This window comes from Aristolochia californica, unplaced genomic scaffold, assembly GCF_029961685.1.
Source record: "Aristolochia californica isolate CCGP_79_NKW_82.1479 unplaced genomic scaffold, dmAriCali1.0.hap1 SCAF_4, whole genome shotgun sequence".
NCBI lineage: Eukaryota > Viridiplantae > Streptophyta > Magnoliopsida > Piperales > Aristolochiaceae > Aristolochia > Aristolochia californica.
The window spans coordinates 31141398-31147809 of record NW_027182103.1 but is presented as its reverse complement, the minus strand read 5'-3'; the positions used below and the strand labels follow the sequence as shown (position 1 = coordinate 31147809).

Below are 6412 nucleotides of genomic sequence, written 5' to 3'. Positions count from 1 at the left end.
ATGCTAGCGTGCAATTCTGTATTGTTAAATGACTCTCCCATACTGACCTGCTCTGATACCAACGTGTTATGGTCTTTGACCATGTACCGACTGATTCGATGATGGGAGAGATCTTCGTGCGAATTGAGGGTAGAACCAGGACGCCGGGATCTTTCTGGCCTACCTATGATGACGGCATGAGAGGAACAATGGAATAGAGAGATAGAAGGGTGAACATGAGGGAGGAGAGGTTAATCAGGCTCTTCAAAGGGAACTTGCACCTTGGGTTCCAGGGGAACGCCGACCCTGGTTCGTTAGAGGAGAACTCAGATTCTTGATTAATTTTTTGCTTATCCATTTCATTCCATGTCGTCCCTTAAATAGGGCTCATGTCCACAAGGTTCAAGAGAAAATTATAATTTTGCCCCTGCATGGCATTTAACTTGAAAATAAACTAAATGACTACGTAATTGACTCAGTCAAGGTAATTGACTCAACCGTGGTGTCTCTGCCTGACTCGGCCCACTATTGGGTCGATAACATCATTTTTCTTTCTATATTTCATTTTTCTTTCTATATCTCGTCTTTCTTTATATATTTCATCTTTATTTTTATATTTCTTGTATCTGGCTATATTGCGCCTTTTCTTTCGCTATTTCACCTTTCTTTCTATTGACTCAACTTTCTCTCTTTATTTCGTCTTTCTTTTTTTAGTTTATATTTCTTCCTAAATTTTTTCGTCTCTTTTTTTACATCGTCTTTATTTTTATATTTTGTATTTCGTTCTATATTTCATCTTTCTTTCTATATTTTATCTTTCTTTCTATATTTTGACTTTTCTTCTATATTTTGCCTTTTCCTTCTATGTTTTGCCTTGCTTTCTATAATTCGTCTTTCTATCAATATTTCATCTTTCTTTCTAAATTACTCTTTTTTTTCTTTTTTTCTCTTTTCTTTCTATATTTCGCCTTTCTTTCTATATTTCGCCTTTCTTTCTATATTTCACCTTTCTTTCTATATTACACCTTTCTTTTTATATTTTATATTTTGTTGAATTTAGGACCCCCATGAATAATACCTCGAGCAAGGGGAGAGAGAAAGAAAAAAAGGAAAAAGAGAAGAGCTCTCGGGTATAGAGAGAAGAGAAGGAAAATAAAGGAGAGTAGAGAGAGAAAGTTTCACACGAGAGAGCAGAAAAAAAAAAAAACTTCCTTGATATTTCTGAGTTACAATCACCTCTATTTATAGTTGAGGAGATGATAGAGTGTTATGAACCCAATAACGGGTCGAGTCATGCAGCCGTCAGTAAGTTTGTTTTTCAAGTTAAATGCCATGGAGGGGTAAATCTATAATTTTCCCGTGAACTTTTTGGTTTTCAAGTTAAATGCCGTGGAGGGGCAAATCTATAATTTTCCTATGAACTTTTTGGTTTTCAAGTTAAATTTCGTGGAGGGGAAAAATTGTAATTTTTCTCTTGAACCTTATAGATATGAACCCTATTTAGAGGGAAAATGGAATGAAAAGAAGAAAGTCTCAATTTAGGTTAAATAGAGGGTTTGACTTCTCCTAAACGAGCTCGAGGGTGTGCATTCTCCTTAACGAACCTAGGGTTTTCGAGCTTCCCTTTGGTTTGATTTTATTTTATCTCCTCTTCTTCCTTATAAATCACCGTGTTAGATTCGAGACCGTAACAACGTGGTATCAGAGTAAAAACACAATGACCTAATCATGGATTGTAGATGAAATATGTAAGTACTGCACGTAAAGATTTCAGCAATGCTACATCAATCTGCCATTAACATAGAAGATAGGTTACCGGAATTCGAGAAGCATCGTAAAAAAATTTCAGAGAGGTAGGTTGCCATTCCAGAAGTTGAAGAATTGCTGTTGTTCTTTGGCCCACCTCAAATCGCCCAGCAAGGAATTCCAGAGCCGGGAATTCCAAATATGGGGAGCCTGGAAATATAAAATCGGACAGTTACGGGGCAAAAAGCTCTTCGGAATAGTCCGATGAGCGCCGACCCCTTGTTGCTGCTCTCGGTTTCGAAGCTGAGAATCCATCTTCTCTAGAACTTATGGAAAAGAAGATTTTGTCGAAACAATACACCGATTTGGGTTCGACCTCAATGCGACCTTTTGCAAGGCAACCTAAGTTCCTCCCAGAACAGGAGAGGGAAAAATTCTGAGCTACCTCTGTCTCGAAATTTTTTTGACCTAACCTCTCCAAGTTTCTCCGCGTGGAGAAACCCCATATGGTTGATGTTCGCCATCGGGAACCGGTCGGTCTCTCACTCTCACTCTCGACCTCCGAACAGAAAACTGATTTGGGCACAACCTCTTTGATTCCGGCAGACTGCAGCGTGAATAAAAAATGGGAGAAATGGTGACAACAAGAGGAGAAATCAGGACCTGTGAGAGTAGACAAGAAGAAATTTGGGGGTAAGTTTCTAAAATGGCCTCGAATTTTATGTCAAAATGCATCTTCTCGAATGATGTAAGGAGGGACAGGTATGTTCAATCTCCTAACTAATGTAAGGAGGGGCTTATCGATGAGAACCACGCAAATGCGTCCTCCTCTATCGATCCGGAGTATTACGTGGGGATTTTGTCTTTTGTTGATAAGGATCAGCTTGTTCTTATGCACAATAAGGTTCTTTCGGTTGTTCGCCTTCTGCAAGATGAAGTGGACCCTATGGTTTCAGTTATGAAGGTTGAGAAGGCTCCATTGGAATCATATGCTGACATTGGTGGATTATATGCTCAAATACAAGAAATCAAGGAAGCCGTTGAATTTCCTCTAACTCATCTGGAGCTCTATGAAGACATTGGAATCAAGCCTCCGCAGGACGTTATACTCTATGGAGAGCCTGGTACTGGCAAAATGTTACTTGCGAAGGCAGTGGCCAATTCAACATTTGCCACTTTCTTGCGTGTTGTTTTTAGTGAGTTGATTCAGATATATCTATGTGATGGCCCAAAATGGGTTAGGGAGCTTTTCAGGGTGGCTGATGATCTTTCTTCGTCTATTGTATTTATTGATGAAATAAATGCAGTGGACACAAAGGGGTATGATGCCCATTCAGAATCTGAAGTTAGGCAGCTAATGGAAGTACCTGAGGTGGAGGGAAACGGTACAATTGATTATATTGAATTCCTAACAACAACAACACATCTGAATAGAGTGGAAAAAGAAGATCACTTGTATACGGATTTTGAAGATTTTGACAAGGACAAGAGTGGATCCAAAGAGGGACCTGCTGGAAGTTCTATTGGAATTTCTGGAATGTGTTGGAGGGATCTGAATGACATTGATATTGGGATCAAAGAAATTGTAACTCTTATGTTTGATGAAAGACCAGAAAGAAAGGTGGAGTATTGGATTTCTGTGCTCAGAAGTTTTATTGAATAGGGGAATGTGGAATTATAGTATTGTTGTTGAGAACAGAAACAGAGTTCTTAATGCATGTGCCATTCTTGGAGATCTTGAGACTGAGATGATAATGAAATTAAAATTGCTCTTGCTGTTGCAGTAAGCATGGTAGCCTTCTTTCGTATAGAAGTTGTAGAGGTCTCGAAGAACATGGAATTTATGTATGCTGAGGTGTTTGGTGTACTTCAAGGCATTGAACAGAAGCTTGTGATTTCTGGATTTGAAACCTTGCAAGCAAGTACCCTCCTTAGTCATATTAATGATCTGAAAGTTATGTTGAAGAAGGAAAGAAATGAATATGAAGGATTTCTGCAGTTTGCTGCCTAGGATTATTCAGACTTTGTCCAGGTGGCTTCAGATATTTTGGAGCTCAATCATGTGAAGCGTTGCCTCCTCATTGATTCACACCTGTGGGACTGGTGGCTCTCTTTATTGGATTCATTTCTCTAGTCAAAAAGGCCTCTTTCTATGGGTGAAGCCGTTGCATCTCCCGAACTGAAAATGTCTCAAAATGAATCCTTATCTTCTGATGGCAGTCCTAGCTCTGGATCAGAGGAAAATGACATCAAGTCTTTGCCCATTAGAGAAAATTCCAATGAACAAGTTCTGTCAAGAGGGAAAGATGAATGTAATTTGGAGCTCTCAGGGCCTGGGTTAAACGAATAGTTCCAAGTGAAGATTCCTGTTCAAGAGGTGGAAACAAAGGGCTGTGAGGATTTTGTTGAGAAAAAATATTTGAATATCTTGCCTTCCCCTGCATCCAACCTTTCAGATAAGATAGATTTGGCTTGGACTGGTTCAGGGCAACCTAATGAGGCTGAAGCAGCTTCCATGAGCCCAAAGAAATGTTTAGAGAATTTACATGAGAGAAGAGTTATGGCTCCAGTTTGAGTGCACTCATTTGATTCGGGATTGAGATTTCATGATAAAGTTCATAAAGGATTATCTCCTGCATCATTGCATTTGTCATCCATCAGGTCTTTTCATGCATCTGGTGAATTTGGAATTTTAGCGCAAGACCCATCTTTAAACAGATGAAGGGCCTATAATCAGACCTCTCCACTGGCCAATTAAAAATTGAACTTCATTCTCGCTTGTACTCCAGTATTTGTCTCATTGACCTCTTGCATGGTAAGTGATGGTACTCGATTGCTTTTGCCACTAACTGGCTCCAATAATGTGGTAATGGCTGTTTATGACAATGAACCAACCAGTATAATAGCTTATGTACTTAGCTCAATAGAGTATATGCATTACAGGACTGATAGGTTCGAGTGGCATGAAATCTGGAATGATAATGATCATAGCAGAGAAGATGATCTCGAGCATGCAAGTTTTGGGGCTTTGGCATTTTCTTCAACAAAGGGTGCTACTGGTCATCTCCTTGGGGCAGCTGGGACACTTGCAGCAATCCTTGATGTCGTGGCACTACACTATGGAATTGCTCAACCAACCATAAATCTCCACAATGCAAATCCTGTTTTCCATGATGGGTTCATGCCTCTTAAGTGTTTCAATGTGCTGCAAATTGAGGGTGTTAGTGGTGATAAGCCTTCTCATTCCCAGGTGGAGAGTAATAGAACACCAATTTTGGTCATGATGTTGCTGCTGCCATGCTGGTTCTCCACCATAACCACGAGCAATGTGGGCAGTGTAACCTTGCAAATGGGGGACCGAAGTGAGGGGCTGTTTTGCACCAGTCCAGGACTGATGGAGAGCAGAGCAGGGTCTGGCTATGCCACATTTTTCGTCAAGTGGGTTGCCACGGATGCCTCATATGCTACTTGGGGAGATGTGGTGACTTTCGGCACACATACCTACCTTTGACTTTGATGACAAGCTCGTTCTACAGGGGGTGTAATGTTATGAATCCAATAACGGGCCAAGTCATGCAGACACCGTGGCTGAGTCAATTACTCTGGCTGAGTCAGTTATTGAATCAGTAAATTTGCTTTTCAAGTAAAATGCTATATGGGGGCAAATTATAATTTTTCTCTTGAACCTTTTGGACATGGACCCTATTTAGATTGGAAATGGAATGGAAAGAAGGAAGTCTTAATTTAGGTTAAACAGAGGGTTTGAGTTCTCCTAAACGACTCGACGGTGTGCGTTCTCCTTAACAAACCTAGGGTTTTCAAGCTTCCCTTCGACTTGATTTTCTTTTGTCTCCTCTTCTTCCTTATGAATCGCCGTGTTAGATCTAAAACCGTAACATAGAGTCTATGTACAACTAACCTTAGGACTCCTAATTACATTCCAACTAGAACTCTCTAAGATACACCTATTATGATAAGATTACATTATCTATTTAAGAGACTAATTTAACTCAACTACAAACACCTTCTTTACGAATGTGAATCAAGCTAGAGAGCCAGCTCTTGGCCTTATCTTGTGGGTCCCACATGATCTTCCACCTCATGTAGATAGAGATACCAGCTCGTGATATCTTTGTGGGTCCCACTTGATCTTCAAATCTTCTATTTAATTCGAGCACATGTTCCTTATCTCCTAGCTAGAGCCACTTTGTATGAGGACTCTTGTTGACACATGTTCCTTATCTCCTAGCTAGAGCCACTTTGTATGAGGACTCTTGTTGACACTGTTTAATTTATGGAAAAGAGAAATACATCATTGACTTCATTAACTTATTATAATCAGAGTACATGAATCTCTGTTTATAATAAAGGAAGGTAGTAGAGTCCAATTACAATAAAACTACCTCTGTCCCAATTATACCCAAACTCTAACATTGAAAGATAAGTCCTAACATAATTAAATAACTCAATATAGATAAAAGACAAACATAACTCAAACTAGAACTCTTCTAGGACATGACCATAAGATAAAGATGCCTTTGTGACTCCTTGATCTTCCAACTTGTGTGATAAGGATGCCAACTTGTGGTAATCATGGTGGGTCCTATTTCTTATGTGCTTGGGCCCATCTTGTGGGTCTTCCATGGTCGTGTAACCCATCTTATAATACTCTTAGATATGTGGGTCT

The 6412-nt window shown here is 39.7% G+C and overlaps 1 pseudogene; it reads left to right on the top strand.

The window, feature by feature from the left end:
- The first annotated feature begins 3514 nt into the window (after window positions 1-3514).
- LOC137963201 (putative 1-phosphatidylinositol-3-phosphate 5-kinase FAB1C) lies at window positions 3515-5438 on the top strand (annotated as a pseudogene).
- The last annotated feature ends 974 nt before the right edge of the window (window positions 5439-6412 follow it).